Raw genomic sequence first — 22,500 nt, 5'->3', positions numbered from 1 at the left:
ACTAATTAATGGGGGAGTTTTCAGTGCACCCCTGTTTCACAGGTAACAGTCTGTCTTCAGAACACCCCCCTTGTTTTCACTTTTTTGGATTAGCGCAACTCACTGGAGACAGATTGAAGAAAGAACAAGGCATTGGTCTGCATCATCCATGGTGGTTTGCTGAACTTAGCGTTTCATTTACTGTCAGCGTAATCTACCATGTCAAAGACATCGGGAGTGTGGCAGCATTTTATGAAAATAGAAAATGGAAAAAAAGTCAAATGCAAAGTTTGCATATCACAGCTCGACATCAAACATGGCATATCACCTAAAAACGGTAAGCTAACTTGTCTGCGTTGGGTTGCCCCGTCTGTTTTGAGTTGCTATATGAATGAACACATCAGAATTGGCATAAAACATTAAAATGCCAATTAGTAATCGTGCCAGTACCGGCAGGAATATGACTGAGGTGTCCATGAGCAAGGCACCTAACCCCCAATCGCTCCCCGGGCGCCACTCAAGGCTGCCCGCTGCTCCGGGTGTGTGTATCCACGTTTGCAGTGTGTGTGTGTTCACTACTCACTACTCTGCTCCTAATCTGAGTGCACTTACTTGGATGGGTCAAATGCAGAGGTCAAATTCCAAGTATGGGTTACCATACTTGGCCATCACGTGTCACTTTCACTTTTATAACTGCAGGCGCACCCGCACGCAATGACGGTAGCATCCCCCAGACCACGCTGGAAACATTTCATGCTTCACTTTTATTATTGTGACCATTTATTTCTAGTATTATTTATTGGATTTGGGCACTTAATTATTATTATTATGGTTTTTTGGGGGTTTTTTGGAGCCTAACGCGCAATTGCTGTGCCCACCGTTTGTATTTGTTTTGAGCCTATACTTTATTTTTCAGTTATGCACTTTATTTCGTTTCTGCTCTCGTCTTGATCTGGTTTGCTTAATAATTATTTTTATTTATTAAAGTGGACGTGTCTTGTGTGTTTAAGAGTAAAAGCTTTAAGTTAATAGTCTGTTCGTGTCTCGGCCACGAAGCTGAGCTTCAGCCTCTCTCAGAGCGAGGACATGCACAGAGCGGCTGAAATGATAGTGTCTGTCAGTTATTATAACATATGACAAAAACAATTGTCTAAATTATGTTGCATATTCTTCAACAGTGCTAGTGCTGATATCGCTAGCTGACATAGTACTATTTTCGCAAATCATAGGCTATATTGCACAAGTGCACGTGATGCAATGCTGTCAGAGCCGACAGTGTGTCATTTCAGTGCAAAATAATTAGGTCAAAAAATTATTTAATATACTGCAAATAGCCTACTAGTTTTTTATGTGTATTTTTAATTAATTTAGGCGGGCAAGGCTACCAAGTACTGCGCAGCTAATTTTTTTACGTTTTAGCCGACTAATTAGTCGAAATATCAGGACATCAGTCGACCAAGATTTTCTTTGGTCGATTACAGCCCTAGTGTATTTATATTTGTATTATTATTATTAATATAGTCATCATCATTTATCAAATCCAGTACTTTTGATTGTTTTATTGATCACAGACTCCTGAACATCAGCAGTGTTGTTGACGCCGCACCTGCACTTCTCAATATAGCAGGACCGCTGTAATTAAACTCCATGTAATAATGATTGTTCACACATCTTGAGTGACGCCATCATGCAACCAACAATGAAGAAGTTTTCCAGAACACACACACACTCGCTCACACACACTTACACGTACACATACACACACACACACACACACACACACACACACACACACACACACGTAAACACACACACACACACACACACACACACACACACACACACACACACTCGCTCACACACACTTACACGTACACATACACACACACACACACACACGTAAACACACATACACACTGACACATAAACACATACTCACTCACACGTGCACACTCACACATAGACATACACACACACACTCGCACATAAAACATACTCACTCACACGTGCACACTCACACATAGACATACACATACACACACACACACACACTCACATACCCACACACACACACACACACACACACACACACATACACACTAACACATAAAACATACTCACTCACACATACACACACACTTATACGTACACACACTCACATGCACACAAACACACACACACACACACACACACACACACACACACACACACACACACACACACACACTAACACATAAAACATACTCACTCACACATACACACACACTTATACGTACACACACTCACATGCACACAAACACACACACACACACACACTGAACAGCAGAACAGATATATGCAGCTCGACAGCGACTGGTAGGATCATTTAGTCTCCGTGTTTCACAGTTTTAGTGTGTGTCTGTGTGTGTGAGTGTGTGTTTGTGTGTGTGTCCTTCCAGACTGATTTGGCTAGAGAAGCTTCTGCTGTCGCCTCACTTCAACATCTGTCTTGATGCATTAAAACATGTGTATGAATGTGCACGTGTGTGTTACTCTCACTGCAGGGGATTTTGACCAAAACATTTTTGCACTGATGATGTCAGTGTGACTTTGACCTCCTGAAATCTCTCCCTGTCTCACTCAATTCAATTCAATTCTATTCAAATTAGCTCTATTGGCATGACAGACAAAGTCGGGGCAAACGTGTGCGTGCGAGTGTGTACCAGGGCCAGTTGTGTGTGTGTGTGTGTGTGTGTGAGACTGTGTGTGTTTGTGTGAGTGAGTTAGTGAGTGAGTGAGCAAGTGTGTATGTGTGTTTTTGTGTGCGTGTGCGTGTGAGTGTGTATGTGTTTTTGTGTGCGTGTGAGTGTGTGTGTATCACCTGAGGCTAATCAGACTCACAATTATTTGTTATATTTAACAAATAATCTTTAAAACCCTTCACCCAACAAACAAAGTTTGTGTAATGACCAATAGCGTTCGTGTGTGTTTGATGTCCAGAGTTGCTGAGCAGAAATACATAATCATGTTTCTCTCTGTCTCCTCAAAGCTGCGTTGGGTTTTGTCCTTGCCGTAAGGTTAAGAGCTTCAACTACCACTGTTTTACATGCTCGTAGAGTTAGTTTCTGGAGTAAATATATAGACTATAATCTGTGTGTTTGCACAGCTTTGTAAAAATGGTGTGTGCTGGTGTTTGGCGTGCGTTTGGCCAATCAGCGAACACTAATGTCACGGATAGTCCCTATAGCGCTGGTTTAGACCGACTCTGAAGGAGGAGTAAATGAGTTCCTCCAAAAGTTCCTAAAACTAAAACTGTTCCTAGTTCCTGCGGTGCGAACACGCCAACATCCGGGAACTCCCGCCAGTAGATCTAGCAACTATGAGAAGGATTCTCCGGTGCTAAAGCCTCTAGTGGGTCGTAAATCACTCGTGAGTCGTATTCAACGTGGAAGAAAATTGATTGCAACTTCAACACCATTGACTTACTGAAGCATCCAGACTTTCTCCTGAGACTGAACATCCGGACGCTCGTTCACCTGAAGCCTTGTGCAGTAACTAAACTAAACTGAGCTTCAGTATGAGTTTTTAACAAGGGGCTTTGAAGGAAGAACCTGCTGGTCTTGTTCAGATTGACTCTTTTCCATAGCTTGTGCTTCTGGTCTCTGCTTGTAAATTAATGTCCCTTTAAAGATGTGATCACAGCTACAGTAGGGCTGGACAATTAATTGAATTTCTAATTGCGATTACGATTACGGATGCCACGATTACGTAATCGTTCAAAGCCGCGATTACAAAAAAAAAATCCACTCTGCGTGTGTGTGTGTTTAGAGCATAATTATGTTATGAGAGGCGAATCACGGCTACTTCAGAAAACCCAGCACAATATGACATACCAGGCAGTGACGTAAGTGTACGCTGAAATAAAAAGTCTTTCACCTCAGAAAAACGGACTTTAATGTCCTGTCAGCCGTTATACTGTGCTCGTAGCGCGCACTCTTCATATGCACGCGCAAATGCGACGGCGCGCGCTATGTATCGCTTCACTGTATAAAGTGCAAAAGAAACTACGAGCATGCAACGTCGTTACAATGTAAATTATTAAATTATCACGGAATAAAAGTAAAATACCAATAAATCACGTGTTAGCTGAGAGGGATTTGCGCGCAGGTGTGATTTTCATTCTATTCACCAGGAGCTGTTTCATTAACAGTTCTTGTTAGTATATTGTGTATTCACCATGGTAACTGTCCTTTCCATAACCCAAAAATGCCACTTTATTTTCACTTTGTGTTATTTTTTATATTATTAAATGACTGTGGTGGCTCATATCAACATTGTATTAACAAAAACTAGTTTGGGACTGCTATTGCTAATTGCTTTAGCATAGTCCTAATGTTTGTCTTTACTATGAGTCATTCTTACAATTTATGTGTATGTTAAGAAAAGGGGGACAGTACTTGTGTGTGTTAACAATTTTTGTGTAAACATGTATTATAATATGCCTATATATATTTAATGTAAATTGTCATAATCGTAATTAATAATCGCAATTACAATTTCAAGGGAATAATCGGCAATTATGATTTTTGTCATAATCGTGCAGCTCTAAGCTACAGTACATGCTACGAGTTATTTTTCTGTGGTCACGTTAAATATCCTTTCTGAGAGTTGATGGATGAGCAATACGCTGGACAAACAGGTTTATTTATTGTGATATTAATTCAGCTACATCAAGTTAAATCTATTAACTGATCCAGGTATTTATAATTTAATTATAAAACAGTTATGATTATACATAATTCTCTTTTGAGGTAATTTGTTACATGTACAGCATGTGTGTGTGTGTGTGTGGCTTTAGTTGGCACATGTGCGGTCGCTCGTAAGAACTTACACAAATCTAAAGTGAATGTGTGTGTGTTTCCTACAGCGTTCTCCTGCAGTGTATTTCCTCCCTGTGGTCCGTGAATTATTAAAAAATATAGAAATCAGACATTCATATCCTCGCCAGCGTTTGCCTGAACTGCTGAAGTTCTCTGAGAAGCGACAGTTCCGGTCATAAACAATCAATGCAACTGATATATGAAGAAAAATACAAGTCAACAGCAGCGTGACACTAACAAACACTGAAGTACATGTAGGGTTGGCTAAAGTAAAGAATATAGAGAATATAATACACAGCACCGATACGAAACTGCTAAATAGTGACTGTCTGAGAAATACAGCATATAGTAAAAGTAGTTAATGTTACTATATATATATATATATATATATATATATATATATATATATACAATAAGCGACGTTCAAAAGTTTTGGGTCAGTAAGTTTTAGTTTTTTATATAAATTAATACTTTTATTCATCAAAGAATCCTGAAACAAAACGATTTTTAACATTGATAATAATCATAAATGTTTCTTGAGCATCAAATCATCATATTATAGTGATTTCTGAAGGATCATGTGACACTGAAGACTGGAGTAATGATGCTGAAAATGATGTATTCACATAGAAAACAGCATTGGAATAATAGTGTACCGTTTTTACTGTATTTTGATCAAATAAATGCAGCCTTGATGGGCAGAAAAGTATATTATAATATAATAATATACCAGTAGTGTATATGAAAAAACATTTTCACATAATTTTGCTAATCATAACCAAATGTCACATAAAATCCAAAACAACACTGTCACCATGACAACTTGAATATAACATCCTCCTAAGTGCCCTTCATCGTCTCCTTCCTATCATCACTTGTTTAACAGTATCCGGCATTTTTAGTTTCGTCATAATTTGTCACACACAGTTGGAGAGAAAGATGACTTCTGTTAATGGTGTAATTGCGGATGGTCAATATTTGTGTTTGATCTCAAACAGGAGCTGGATTATTAAAGGAACAGTTCATTATATTCCAGGTCTTTGAAGTGTGAGGAACAGACTGATATTCTTCAAACAAAATATCTTATGACTTCAGAAGAGATGGAATATAGAGAGCACAAGTCATATGGACTAATTTTATAATAAATAAGATGTATTTTTTTTACCCTCGTGGTCGTGAACTGATGATGTTTAGAGAGTATTGTAGGGCTGTGCGAATTGGGGAAAATATATCAAATTACAATATTTTTTGCTATGTTTTTTGCTTTTTGCAATTTCACCTGCGATTTAAATTACATGTATCTCTTTTGTTCAGCTGTATTAGTGTTTGCGCACACACACACACACAAACATTCTCAAACACACACACACACATACTCTCTCACACACAAACAGAGCGTTTGGCCTATTACAGTAGGCACATGTTTCTAAATCTGTAAGGTTCCAATTAAAAGTTCTTAGTCTTAGTCAGAGTAATTAAGATAAAGCGAACACATTTCAACAGCAGCCGATGAGAAACACTTTCTTTTTTAATCTTCTCAAATGCAAGAGAAACTCACATGTTTTAGATTAACTCTTACCCTGAGAAGTTCTTAAAGAATCACTGTACAAGTTCATCAAAGGATTGAGAACCTCTTGGATCAATGGAAATATATGGCCAAGTGTCATCTGCATATAGTTGATACAAAATATAATGTTTACGAAAATCTGAGCCTAATGGGAACATATACAATGAAAATAAATTAGGCCCAAGAATAGAGCCCTGAGGCACACGACTGCGTAATTTCCTGTAATTTCCGTAATTACACTGAAAAAGATCTATCCTTTGTACTATTATCCCTGTAGTCAATAATTGTATCCCTTAAAACTCATCTTTGATCACCAAACTAACATATTTACGCTTTTTTCCTTGAAAAACTGTCTTAATGCTTTAAAATAGCTTGAATGTAACTCGACACCCTTGCCTCATTTAGTATACGCGTTCTATGAATATGCAAATGAGCCCCGCCTCCACTCACTCACTCAGCTCAGAGATCCACTCGTTGTCGATCACACGTTGATCTGATTGGTTACAAGGTAGTTTGTGACGTCAGAAACACCAGCGATTTCAAACCGTGTTTTTACGACTGTCTTTGGTTCACTGCAGTTTTAAGGAGAAAATACTCAGCAATGCTGTCGGCTTATGAATTTACACATGGTTTCTCTTAAAAGCATATTAAAAACACCACATAGACATATAAACAACATTAAATGCTGGATCTTCACCACAGGGGGACTTTAAATATGATTTAAACCAATCAAAGACCCTTAGGATCAATGTCATCTTTCAATTGCAGCAATAAAATGTCATGATCATTAGTATCAAATGAGATCAAGCAGAAAATGTATTACCACCTTTCCAGAATCAACTGCCAATAAAATATGATTACAAACCTTTATGGGGGACCTTAAAGGTACACTGTGTATTTTTTAAGTATTTTATTAGCTAAAATCAATGTGTTTATTCATAAATATGTCCTCATTGGTGTAAGGTTACCTCTGACTTTTCCTCGTAAGTGAAGAATTTCTTATCTTTAATTACATGGGACGGGTAAATCCATGGAGGCTTCCATGTCGTTCCGCAATCTTTAAAAACTATAATAGCAGAGAGGGACAAAAAGCACTAGCATACCTAAACACGTTTCCACAACGCGTTTTCGTTCAGAGCCAGCGTCATGTGTCTGATCCAGCTGAACTGGAGATCAGTGAGAGGCGCTGGTCACTGTCCCGGAAAATTTGAAAGGCTGCACTGCAGGTGCTTCATAATGCAGGATCATACTTATGCCGAGCCACAGGAGAAGGAGTCCTCGTCGCCAAAAACGCTAAAAATTTAATTTAAAAGGAAACGTGACCGGCGCATTCAAAAAACGAGGGTAAATATCGGGATAGCTTTTCCCAGGTGGATAAAGCTATGAAGGAGAAAGACTTTGAAAGGGACGCTGAAGTTCTGCTTTCTTCTCGACAGGTAAGTCAATGTTACGGTCCAAAAAGTTTGTAATTTTTCATTGCTTGGTTGTTCATTAAATAGGCAGTGTTGGAGCTATATTTTTATTTTTGTTTATTTTGGGCTTAAGTTAATTTATAGCCTAATTTATTTCTTTTCTTTTCTTGTTAAAGTTAATTTGGTTTATTTTGTATTTATGCTTTACTTGTATTGTCGTTTATTGGTCACATGGTGTTATATTCATTTGCATAAGTAGGTCAAGGTGGGAGGTACTTCAGGCACGAGGGCACATAGTTTTTTACCAGCGTGAGAGAGGCAGCAGAAATGTCTGTGAGCTTGCTTGTGTGTGTGTGTATAAACCTCCTCAAACTCAATCTTGTTATGGACACTTTGCTTTGGTACCTCTGAACCTGCGTAAAGCCTAACCATGACGTAGCCTCAAGTGGCCATTTGAGAAGTTTGTTATTATTTGTTTTTGTTTAAGTTTATGGACAAATGGCCACTACAATAAGTAGTAAACCTGCCCTGGATATATCGTTGGTTTACGTGGATACTGGACTTGTCGTTTGCTGGATTACCATTTGCTGGATTACCGTTTCGAAAGTGGATTACTCACCTGGATGCGGGAGACAAACAAAGGAAAGGGCCTAGGAGTGACGGAGGCGTGGGCTGGATACAGTGCAAAAATCGAATAATACGACCCATCCGACAGTGTAAAGTTTCCCTGGACACCATACTGGATAACGGTGAAGCTACTGGAGCGCTGGAGCTGCACTACGGAGTGGAGGATATTATTTGCTGCAATTTGAATTCGCAAAGGCCCAAAGCCTTCACAGGTGACGTGCACGGCCGCGTGCAACAAGAGCTACTGCGTGCATTCAACTCCGTGTACAATGGCAACCACCGCAACAAACAAAGTTCCACAAGGTATGTGCTTTATTCAATCTTTGCAAACAACTGTGTGTGTACATGACCGACATCAACAAAGGGTAAAATGTCTGACGTTGCATCTAAAGCCACAAGCGTCACGGCGCTTCCTACAAGAAGACGCGCAAGTTTTACTGCTAAAGGAATGATGTTTTTTATGCAAACGTGTCAGGAAAAAGAGATCGATGCAATGCAGCCGAGCCAAATCGTACATGAATCAGATGGATAAGTTGATGCATTCTGCAGACAATATTGATGCAGTCAAGTCTCTTTTGGATCAAATAATAATATGTGTTAATGAGGCAAAATAACATCATTTGTCACTTGTGTCACTGGACATACCTCAGGATGTGAAGGAGAAACAAGATAAATATTTTGAACAAAAGGAAAAGTGATTTTCAAGCTTTATTCATGACGTCAAAGGTTGGTTATCAAACACAGGCCATTCATATGAACTTCCAATAAAACCACCTGATAATCCAACTGATATTGGGCCTGAGGACAGTGTATCCAATAAAGGTTCTGCAACGTGTTCAAAGGCTGGTTCTAAACTGTCAAAGACTTCATCCAGTGGATCTGCAAAACTATTAATGCAAGCAGAAAGAGTAGCGTTACAGGAACTCATGGCTGCTCTAAAACAAAGGCATATTTTGGAGGATCAGGAGGAACAAATAAGACTTGAACAAGAGGACTTACGGAAGAAACAGGAACATTTAAGGAGAGAAAAGGAACAACTTGCTCTGGAGGCAGAATTAAAGGTAACAAATGCAAAATTGGAGGTTCTGGAAGTAAGCTCAAAGTGTGGCTCTAAAGTGTCAAGAAGTGCATCTCAAACATCAGATGGCATGAATTCTTACTTGAAAAGGTCAGAAATTCAAGGGACATATGAACTAAATCCGAATGCTGAACGCTATGTGCCCACCAATAAAAGCTCTGAACCTACCTCCAGTCGCTTGTTAAATTCTGTCCCTGTTGGTGTTCAACCCAAACATGTTGTAAAACAACCACCCATACCTAATGTCATTCCTGTGTTTCAAAGGCAAGGTACACAATCACTGGGTTTGTAAGATGTTTGTGACGATAATCAATCCACCAATTCTCCGGACATTTTATAATATCATGCAGCGTCAAAATGAAAAAACCGCGCTGTTGGTCCAACAAAACACAGCCTCTGCTCTGCCTATGAGAAAAATACCTGTATTTGATGGTGGTCCCCTGTATTTCAAATCTTTTCTCAGAGCCTTTGAAAATTGTATTGAGGATAAAACTAAAAATTTCAGTGATTGTTTGTACTTTTTAGAACAGCACACTAGAGGGCAAGAGACATTGTAAGAAGTTGTCAGCATCTGCCCTCTGAACCGGGTTATCAAAGAGCAAAAACACTTTTGATTGAACATTTTGGCAGTGAACACAAAATCTCCTCTGCTTACATGGACAAAATCAACATCTGGCCCTCAATAAAACCTGAGGATGTTAATGCTCTGCAGTCATTTGCTTTGTTCCTTCGAGGTTGCTCCAACATAGTACATCATATAAAGTACATGAAGGAGTTGGACATGCCAGCTAACGTCAGGACAATCCTAATGAAACTCCCATACAAGCGGAGGGGAAAGTGGAGAAATGTTGCATGTGACATACTGGAACAAACTGGAAGCAGAGCAGTGTTTGTTGATTTTGTAAATTTTATTGAAAAACAAGTCAAAATTGTTTCAGACCCACTGTTTGGAAATATTAATTATGTTCCTCCAGCCAGCCACACAAAGCTATCCATTCAAGGTAAGCAGAAAAGGAAAAGTGGTACATTTGCCACCAGCATCAATGCAATAAAGGATGGACATAAAGAAATGGAAAACTTAACAGCTCACAGTAACCAGCTCAAATGTATGTTCTGCTATCTTACCAATCACACTCTGGAAAAATGCTTTCAGTTTAGAAGAAAGACACAACAGGACAAGATTCAGTTTCTAAAGGAGAAGGGCGTTTGTTTTGGGTGCTTGAAACATGGACACACGAGCAAAGACTGTAGGAGTCGTTTGGATTGTGAAGTGTGTCACAGGAAGCACCCATCTGTCCTGCATGTGGAGAAGGAGGATACTACAAGGATAACCTCCAAAGAAACTGTGAGCACTGTATCCGGGAAGCAGCAGATGTGTGGTCATATTGGGGCTGGTGAAGAGAATACTGCTGTTTTTTTCCATTGTGGCTGTGCAGGTGAAAAGTCAGAAAAGTAATAAAGTTGTGCATACTTATGCTTTCCTAGATCCTGGGAGCTCTGGTACCTTCTGTACTACAAGTATGGCTGAAAGGCTGGGAGTATCAGGAAAAAACTGTAATGTAGTGTTAAGGACAATGGGGCAGACTAAAACCATTAGCACTACTATAGTAACCGGTCTGGAGGTGTCTGGATTTGACACCGAATACTTTATTGAGCTACCATCTGTTCTGACACAAACAAAAATGCCTGTATCTAAAGTCAATGTGCCATGTCAGGATGATGTTGCCAAATGGGCGTATTTGAGCAGCATTAGGCTACATGAAGTAGATGCAGATGTGGACTTGCTCATTGGAACCGACTCTCCTAAAGTTTTGGAGCCATGGGAACTGATAAACAGTCAATGTGGTGGACCGTATGCAGTGAGGACCAGAGTTGGCTGGGTCAGAAGACTAGGAAAGCCTCAGGCCCAGACGGCATCTCATCTGCTTGTTTAAAAAGCCTGCGCTGACCAACTGGCCCCAGTTTTCACGCAGATCTTCAATAGATCATTGGAGCAGTGTGAAGTTCCCTGCTGCTTCAAACGCTCCACTATCATTCCTGTCCCCAAAAAACCCAAAATCACTGGACTTAATGACTACAGACCTGTCGCTCTCACGTCTGTGGTCATGAAGTCGTTTGAAAGACTGGTGCTGGCCCACCTGAAGGACATCACCGGACCCCTGCTGGATCCCTTTCAGTTTGCTTACAGAGCAAACAGGTCTGTGGATGATGCAGTCAACATGGGACTGCATTATATCCTGCAACATCTCGACGGACCAGGGACTTATGCAAGGATCCTCTTTGTGGACTTCAGTTCGGCCTTCAATACCATCATGCCTGGTCTTCTCAAGGCCAAAATGTCCCAGCTCTCCATGCCATCCTCGATCTGTCAGTGGATCACCAGCTTCCTGACGGACCGGCAGCAGCGAGTGAGACTGGGGAAACACACATCCAAGACACTCACAATCAGCACTGGTGCCCCCCAAGGGTGCGTTCTCTCCCCACTGCTCTTCTCCCTGTACACTAATGACTGCACTTCTAAAGACCCCACTGTCAAGCTCCTGAAATTTGCATCGGTCTCATCCAAAACGGTGACGAGTCTGCTTACAGACTGGAGGTTGAACAGCTGGCTGTCTGGTGCAGTTATAACTAGGCTTGGGTATCGTTTGAATTTGAACGATTCCGATTTCGATTTCGATTCCTTGTTTCGATTCCGGTTCCTAACGATTCTCGATTCCGATTCTTTTAAGAGGCAGGGTCAAAAAAGTTTAGGATATTTTAAATGAGCTAGCTAACCAACCAATGATATTTCTGAAGGAAATAGTCTAACCTTCTCCATCGATTTTAATTCTATGAACTTTTTACTTTTTATGAACTTTACTATGAATTTCTCACAGGGTTGTTTTCAACTACAATATAAATATCAAATCTATGAACTTGAATATAAATATTATAAATTATGAATATATTTTCACAGGGGTACACTTTCCTCAAGAGAGCTTTATTTTTGAAAATCTCATGAAAACACATTTACACATGAGTGTATGATGCTGCAGGTACTTAAACATGTTACCGTGCTCCCACTGATGGGCTAACCTAGTGCAGAATAGCAAATAAACAATAAGAAACAACTTGTAAAACCTTCGTCATCTGGCGAGGAGAGAGCAACCAGCGAAATAACCTGTGCTCCGAACGGCGTCGAGAGCACTTTTGGAACATATCCATGCCTTGGTTTGATGCTGCGTTCACACCAGATGCGAATGGAGCGTCTGGAGCGAGTGATTTCAATGCAAAGACGCGTTACGCGCGTAAAAAATTCCTGCGGCGCGAATGGGGACAGGCCCGCTTTTCAGTTTATAATGTCTATGTTTATATAGACGCGAAAACTCCTTTTTTACGTGCGTCAATTTCGCTCTTGACGCGCAAATGGATTCAAAGTGTTCAAGCGTATAACTAGACGCGGTAGGCGCGAATTTGACGCGCTATTAGCAGCATTAGGACGACTCTCGAGTTGCTTCGCTCATTTATGCCAACACTTCCAGTGGACGCTTCTTTGTTGGTGTTCAGCGGTTTCCTCTTCCGGTCGGCGGACTGTGGATCGAAACTAGGAATCGAAATTTAAACTTTTGAACGATACCTGGAGAATCGCAAAGCTAGTCCCGGTTCCAATCGATACTCGATACTCGATACCCAAGCCTAGTTATAAAAACCTTGAGCTGAACACGCTCAAAACAGTGAAGATGATCGTGGACTTCAGGAGGATCACCCCAGCACTCCCCCCACTCATCATCATGAACAGCACTGTGGAAGCAGTGGAGTCATACAGGTTCCTGGGCACTATCATCTCTCAGGACCTGAAGTGGGACAATCACATTGACTGCACGGTGAAAAAGGCCCAGCAGAGACTGTACTTCCTTCGCCAGCTGAGGAAGTTCAACTTGCCACAGGAGCTGCTGATTCAGTTCTACTCAGCCGTCATTGAGTCTGTCTTATGGACTTCCATCACTGTCTGGTTTGGTTCAGCTACCAAATCAGACATCAGGAGACTACAACGGACAGTCTGGTCTGCGGAGAGGATTATTGGTGCCCCCCTGCCATCCCTCCAGGACCTGTACTCTTCCAGAGTGAGGAAGAGAGCAGGTAAAATCATCACAGACTCCACTCACCCTGGACACCACCTGTTTGAACTGTTACCGTCAAGACGGAGACTCAGATCACTGGCCACTAGAACATCTCGGCACAGGAACAGTTTCTTCCCACAGGCCATCTCCCTTCTGAACAGTTAACATATCTCCCAAGGCATATGCCTGTAAGTGCAATACTCCCACTGTTTAGTGCAATATCTTAAAAATTCAGGTGATATTTATATTTTTATTTATTCATACTATACAAAATACTGTAAATATGTTCATCATCTGTAAATGTTTATTCTGACAAAACCCAACCGTGACTATATATTTTTATAGTATTTTCATATTTTTTATAATTTTATTTGTAGAATTTGTATTACTATTTGTATTACTATTACTTGTTGTATCTGTATTTGTATATGTGCACTGGAAGCCTCAGTACGAAGGAAAATTCCTTGTGTGTGCAAGCACACTTGGCAATAAAGCTTTTTCTGGTTCTGATTCATAAACGGGCCTCTTCGTGCTGGAGACTCTGAAGGTACTGGTGTCAAATCAGGATGCATTGTTGTAACTACTAATCACATATCTGTGGAACACTTGGAAAGTATGTTGATGCAACAGTATAATCATGACTTTACTGAAAGAACAAGTGATGAACACTTGAGATGTTAAGAGAAGACATTAAATTCATGAAAATTGTGGAGAGTACGACAGTGCTTAACAATGAACATTATTACATTGACTTACCTTTCAGAGTTGACGATCCTGTTTTGTCAAATAATCGCTGCATTGCACTACAAAGACTCCAAGGCCTGAAGAGGAGATTTAATAGAGATATTTCATTCAAAGCTCAATATGTTGATTTCCTCAACAACATGTTAGAGCAAGGATATGCAGAAAAGATTCCCACAAATGAGCCCACTCTAAAATAAGGAAAGGTGTGGTACATTCCCCACCATGGTGTACATCATCCAACCAAAGGAAAGTTGCGTGTTGTGTTCGATTGCGGCTGTACATACAAAGGTACATCATTAAACAGTCAGCTCCTGCAGGGCCCAGACTTCACTAATACGCTAATTGGTGTCCTCCTTCCGTTTAGAGAAGAGCCCATCGCTGTTATGGCTGATATCAACGCCATGTTCCACCAGGTCCGGGTCCCATATAAGCATGTTAACTTCTTGCGCTTTCTATGGTGGCCCAATGGAGACGCTACAGCGGAGCCAGAGGAATACAGGATGTGCATGCATTTTTTTTGGAGCTGTATCCTCTCCAAGCTGCTCAAACTATGCACTGAGAAGAACTGCTGAGGATAATGCACTGCAATACTCACCCGATGTCCTCAGTACAATCAAAACTAATTTCTATGTGGATGATTGTCTTAAGTCCACGGCGACAGAGCCAGATGCAGTGAAGCTCATACATGGATTAACATCTCTCTGTAAAAGAGGCGGCTTCCATCTCCAAAAGTGGGTCACAAATAGCTCAAATGTGTTTGCACTTATTCCTATGAACATCAGAGCAGTGGGTTTGGAGAACATGGATTTGGACAGAGACCAACTCCCTGTGGAAAGAGCTCTGGGGATGCAATGGTGTGTTCAAGGAGATACGTTCAGCTTCAGGACTGCAGTGCAGGAACGTCCACACACTAGGAGGGGCATCATTTCTGTGGTGAGCTCTCTTTACGACCCCCTGGGTTTTCTGTCTCCTTTCATAATCCCTGCCAAGTTACTGTTACAGGAGCTGTGCAGAATGAACTTCAAATAGGATGAGCCAGTTCCCCGTGATGTCTCCGAACATTGGTCTGAGTGGCATATGAGTGGATTTAAAGTGGAACGGTTCATTAAACCCAAAAACTTTGGAACACAAGTGAAAGCAGAACTACATCATTTTTCAGATGCTAGTCAAAGAGGATATGGCACTGTTTCATACTTGAGATTGGAGAGCACTGACAATGTGCATGTTTCATTTAGCACAGACAAAGCTCGTGTCGCTCCTCTAAAGCAACTAACCATTCCACGCCTTGAGCTTGCTGCAGCTGTGCTTGCTGTTCGAGTGAACACAATGCTGTTGAAAGAGCTACAGTTGCCATTGCAAAGGTCATTCTTTTGGACCGATAGCACTACTGTTCTCAAGTACATCTTTAATGAAACAAAGCGCTTTCACACATATGTTGCCAATCGTGTCAGCACCATAAGAGAATCCACAGACAAAGATCAGTGGAGGTATGTAAACACCAAAGACAATCCTGCAGATGAAGCTTCTCGAGGACTAAGAGCTCAGGAGTTTGGGAAAGGAAAATGGCTAAAAGGACCGGACTTTTTGCACTTGCCCCCCACCAGGTGGCCAAAACTCGACTTTGACACCTCTTCCATTCCATCTGATGATGCAGAGGTGAAAAGGGAACTTAAGGTGAATGTTGTTACAATACACAGTGACAATCCACTCAGTCAGCTCATTCACTATTTTTCATCCTGGGGAAAGCTTAAAACATCAGTGGCTTGGCTGGTGGAGCTGAAAGAAAGACTTTTACTTTTGAGCTGAAAGAGAAAAGAATATGTGGTCAACCAGAATGAGAATGTGGAAAAGGAGATTAAAAAATTCAAAGCCGCACTTGGAAAATCCAGCTTGACACCAGGGCGCTTGGAGGAAGCCGAAAAGGCAATAATTCAGTTTGCGCAAAACCAAAGATTCAGTACTGAAATTTCCTCACTAAAACATGACCCAAAGACTGTTTTTAAAGACAGTCCTCTGTATCGCCTCGACCCCCTTCATCGAAGATGGCATCCTCAGAGTTGGTGGACGTCTGTTTAAATCTGCACTGCCGTGGGAGGTAAAGCATCCTGTGATTCTGTCAAAGGATTTGCATGTTTCCCAGCTCATATTGCGTTATCCCCATTGCCAACTTGGACATGCTGGACGCAATCACATGCTGCACAGATTGAGACAGAAGTATTGGATCATAAATGCCAACTCTGCGGCCAGGAAGATTCTCTCAAAATGTACAGTGTGCAGAAGGTACAGAGGAAAGCTTGGAGAACAGAAGATGTCCGACTTACCGGAGGAACGAGTTGTGCCTGATAACGCACCCTTTACAAATGCGGGAGTGGACTATTTTGGACCATTGGAGGTGAGGAGGGGTAGAACTGTGCTGAAGCGATATGGAGTGATATTTACCTGAATGAGTAGCCGCGCAGTACACCTTGAGGTGGCGCAATCCCTCGACACAGACTCCTGCATCAATGCTGTGCAAAGATTTATCTGCAGAAGGGGACCTGTGACAAGTATAAGGTCAGATAACGGCACAAATTTTTGTTGGTGCGAAGAAGGAACTGAGGCAGGCATTGGCCGCTTTAAATTACTCTAAAATTGAAAGGACTTTTGTGCAGGAAGGAATTACATGGAGTTTTAACACCCCAGCTGCATCTCACCAAGGTGGCGTTTGGGAGCGTCTGATTCGCTCTGTGCGCAGTGTGCTTACCTCTGTTGTTAGACATCAACAACGTTGAAAGCTCGTTGCGGAGCTTTTCTGGAAAAGATGGACAGCGGAGTATTTGCTTGTAATGCAAGAAAGGCAAAAATGGACGAAGCAAAAGAGAAACTTTAATCCAGGAGATATTGTCGTAATCGCTGATGCCACAGCTCCAAGAGGCTCATGCCTCTGTCTTCTGTCATCTGTCTTCTCTTTGAGCCCAACAATTGACTATGCAGCTTATTCTTTCTCCTATCTCTGTCTTCCATCTGTTTGTTTCTTTCAGATATGGAGAATCCGAAGATGTGAATATTCCAGTTTAATGCTTAAGCCACAATTAGAAAATTTGTGTTAAAGCTAAGGTTAATTGTGGGTAAAGTACCATTACAATTAGGGGCTGGGTTGTTGGAGCTATATTTTTATTTTTGTTTATTTTGGGCTTAAGTTAATTTATAGCCTAATTTATTTATTTTCCTTTCTTGTTAAAGTTAATTTGGTTTATTTTGTATTTATGCTTTACTTGTATTGTCGTTTATTGGTCACATGGTGTTATGTTCATTTGCATAAGTAGGTCAAGGTGGGAGGTACTTCAGGCACGAGGGCATATGGTTTTTTACCAGCGTGAGAGAGGCAGCAGAAATGTCTGTGAGCTTGCTTATGTGTATGTGAATAAACCTCCTCAAACTCAATCTTGTTATGGAAACTTTGCTTTGGTACCTCTGAACCTGCGTAAAGCCTAACCATGACATAGCCTCAAGTGGCCATTTGAGAAGTTTGTTATTATTTGTTTTTGTTTAAGTTTATGGACAAATAGCCACTACAGGCAGCCTAACAGTAGAACATGTACAGTTAAACTCGATGAAGTGCTATTGGAAGACATGTTGTCATGGCTTCTTGGCACATAACGGCTACCGTAGTTGCAACACCCATTTGAAAAAGAGATATAACAACCTTCTCTAAAAAAGGTCATTTTGATATTTGCCCATAATTACTTGAAGGGGACATATTATGAAAATCTGACTTTTTCTCTGTGTAAGTGCTATAATCGGATGCTTCTACCAACCCAGAAAACGTGAAAAATAAAACCCAGAAACTTTGTTTTATAAGCCTTTCTCTGCAAGCATGTCTAAAATAAGCAATCAGATTTCACTCTCCTTCTGACGTATGAAGAGGATCTTATTATAATATCACCGGCCCTTAATCTGCACGTTTATAATATTACCGGCCCTTAATCTGCACATTTATAATATTACCGGCTCTTAATCTGCACGTTTATAATATTACCGGCCCTTAATCTGCACGTTTATAATATTACCGGCCCTTAATCTGCACGTTTATAATATTACCGGCCCTTAATCTGCACGTTTATAATATTACCGGCCCTTAATCTGCACGTTTATAATATCTCCGGCCCTTAATCTGCACGTTTATAATATCTCCGGCCCTTAATCTGCACGTTTATAATATTACCGGCTCTTAATCTGCACGTTTATAATATTACCGGCCCTTAATCTGCACGTTTATAATATTACCGGCTCTTAATCTGCACGTTTATAATATCACCGGCCCTTAATCTGCACGTTTATAATATTACCGGCCCTTAATCTGCACGTTTATAATATTACCGGCTCTTAATCTGCACGTTTATAATATTACCGGCCCTTAATCTGCACGTTTATAATATTACCGGCCCTTAATCTGCACGTTTATAATATTACCGGCTCTTAATCTGCACGTTTATAATATCACCGGCCCTTAATCTGCACGTTTATAATATCACCGGCCCTTAATCTGCACGTTTATAATATTTCCGGCCCTTAATCTGCACGTTTATAATATTACCGGCCCTTAATCTGCACGGTTATAATATTATTACCGGCTCTTAATCTGCACGTTTATAATATTACCGTCCCTTAATCCGCACGTTTATAATATTACCGGCCCTTAATCTGCACGTTTATAATATTACCGGCCCTTAATCTGCACGTTTATAATATTACCGGCTCTTAATCTGCACGTTTATAATATTACCGGCCCTTAATCTGCACATTTATTATAATATCACCGGCTCTTAATCTGCACATTTATTATAATATCACCGGCTCTTAATCTGCACATTTATTATAATATCACCGGGTCTTAATCTGCACGTTTATAATATTACCGGCCCTTAATCTGCACATTTATTATAATATCACCGGCTCTTAATATGCACATTTATTATAATATCACCGGCTCTTAATCTGCACGTTTATAATATTACCGGCCCTTAATCTGCACATTTATTATAATATCACCGGCTCTTAATCTGCACGTTTATAATATTACCGGCCCTTAATCTGCACATTTATTATAATATCACCGGCTCTTAATCTGCACATTTATTATAATATCACCGGCTCTTAATCTGCACATTTATAATATCACCGGCCCTTAATCTGCAATTTTATAATATTACCGGCCCTTAATCTGCACATTTATTATAATATCACCGGCTCTTAATCTGCACGTTTATAATATTACCGGCCCTTAATCTGCACATTTATTATAATATCACCGGCTCTTAATCTGCACGTTTATAATATTACCGGCCCTTAATCTGCACATTTATTATAATATCACCGGCTCTTAATCTGCACATTTATTATAATATCACCGGCTCTTAATCTGCACATTTATTATAATATCACCGGCTCTTAATCTGCACGTTTATAATATCACCGGCTCTTAATCTGCACGTTTATAATATTACCGGCCCTTAATCTGCACGTTTATAATATCACCGGCTCTTAATCTGCACGTTTATTATAATATCACCGGCTCTTAATCTGCACATTTATTATAATATCACCGGCTCTTAATCTGCACGTTTATAATATCACCGGCCCTTAATCTGCACATTTATTATAATATCACCGGCTCTTAATCTGCACATTTATTATAATATCACCGGCTCTTAATCTGCACGTTTATAATATTACCGGCCCTTAATCTGCACATTTATTATAATATCACCGGCTCTTAATCTGCACGTTTATAATATTACCGGCCCTTAATCTGCACATTTATTATAATATCACCGGCTCTTAATCTGCACATTTATTATAATATCACCGGCTCTTAATCTGCACATTTATTATAATATCACCGGCTCTTAATCTGCACATTTATAATATCACCGGCCCTTAATCTGCACGTTTATAATATTACCGGCCCTTAATCTGCACGTTTATAATATCACCGGCTCTTAATCTGCACGTTTATAATATTACCGGCTCTTAATCTGCACGTTTATAATATTACCGGCTCTTAATCTGCACGTTTATAATATTACCGGCCCTTAATCTGCACGTTTATAATATCACCGGCTCTTAATCTGCACGTTTATAATATTACCGGCCCTTAATCTGCACGTTTATAATATCACCGGCTCTTAATCTGCACGTTTATAATATCACCGGCCCTTAATCTGCACGTTTATAATATCACCGGCTCTTAATCTGCACGTTTATAATATCACCGGCTCTTAATCTGCACGTTTATAATATTACCGGCTCTTAATCTGCACGTTTATAATATCACCGGCTCTTAATCTGCACGCTTATAATATTACCGGCTCTTAATCTGCACGTTTATAATATTACCGGCTCTTAATCTGCACGTTTATTATAATATTACCGGCCCTTAATCTGCACGTTTATAATATTACCGGCTCTTAATCTGCACGTTTATTATAATATTACCGGCCCTTAATCTGCACGTTTATAATATTACCGGCCCTTAATCTGCACATTTATTATAATATTACCGGCCCTTAATCTGCACGTTTATAATATTACCGGCTCTTAATCTGCACGTTTATAATATTACCGGCTCTTAATCTGCACGTTTATAATATTACCGGCTCTTAATCTGCACGTTTATAATATCACCGGCTCTTAATCTGCACGTTTATAATATTACCGGCCCTTAATCTGCACGTTTACACACACCAGCCGACATTCGGTTTCTCGAGCGCCAACAGTGAGCAGTTCTAACGCACCGGCAGAAGATCCAGCAAAGCCTGAAACTGTTCTGTCGTTGAGCACAGACGAGCACTGAACACTATTGACCAGAACATGTCACCGCTGTTTTATAAATACCTCAGGAACTGTGGACACTTGTGTAGAAGTTCAACATGATGATGAGATGATCAATGTAACTCCACAACAACTACATAAATGTCTCCACTAACATTCAGGAACTCTTCCTGAGTCTCTCCGTAAGGCTGCACTCACTACTGGTTATTCTGGGATTCTGGATGAGTTAGATTGGCCTGTTTTGTTATTGCTGGAGTTTCTGAAGCTCGTGTAAAGACTCCGCCCTCTTCTGAACGAAGGCGGAGCTGCAGCTCATTTACATTTAAAGAGACACACACAAAAAAGGCACGTATTTGCTCGCACACAAAAAGGGGCAAATTTGACAAGCTATAATAAATGATCTGGGGGGAATTTTGAGCTGAAATTTTACAGACACATTCTGGGGACACCATAGATTTATATTAAATCTTGTGAGAAGGGGCATAATGTGTCACATTTAAAACTGTGCAATCAAAATTAGGTTTTTTAATAAGTGGCTGCACTAGTACTGCATGTTTAAAACAATCTGGAACATTTCCACTGACTAATCTGCTATTAAAAAGAGATTGAATAGTAGTACCTAAAATATCAAACAAATGTAAACGTTCCACACATCAGCTTTAACCTCCTGAGAGATTCATATGACTGAGTCTGTGTTTCTCTCTTCGCTGTGATGTTCTAACCCTGTCAGTCAGACCAGCAATTAATCAGAATCTAATTAGACACCAATTACTGCTGTTTAAACTGGCACAGACACACACACACACACACACACACACACTATCAGTGGATGTCAGCGCTGTCACTACAACACAAAGAAAAAAAAGGGGACAGAAAATGACAAATAAACACAGACAAAAGCTGTAATGACACACACACAGGGCCGGCCCGAGGCATAAGCAAACTAAGCGGCGGCTTGGGCCCCCGATCGAGTTAAAAAAAATTTTTTTGATGACTTAAACAAGTGACATAAATTAATTAATGAATATGAATGAATCAATGAATAATTCAAGACAAGAAAATGCAGATTTCATGATCAATATACCTTCCAACAACTGCTGCTGTGTCTGCCAGCGTTTAAGTCATGCGCATAAGACACCTCGCGAGTGCATAGACAATTCAACATAGGGTTGTTGGTGAGGTAGGCAAGTTCCATAGAGACAGATGCGTCTCAGGTGCACGCCCCCCTCCGCTGGGCTCCGCCCACTTTTCCAGCATTTTTCAAATATTGCCAGTGGGTGGAGTCAGGCTCTGACCAGGGGTTTAGTTACCCTTTAACCTT

Source organism: Siphateles boraxobius, unplaced genomic scaffold, assembly GCF_051911475.1.
Source record: "Siphateles boraxobius isolate OS27281-9 unplaced genomic scaffold, OSU_SipBor_1 82, whole genome shotgun sequence".
NCBI classification, from domain to species: domain Eukaryota; kingdom Metazoa; phylum Chordata; class Actinopteri; order Cypriniformes; family Leuciscidae; genus Siphateles; species Siphateles boraxobius.
This window is presented reverse-complemented; position numbering follows the sequence as displayed.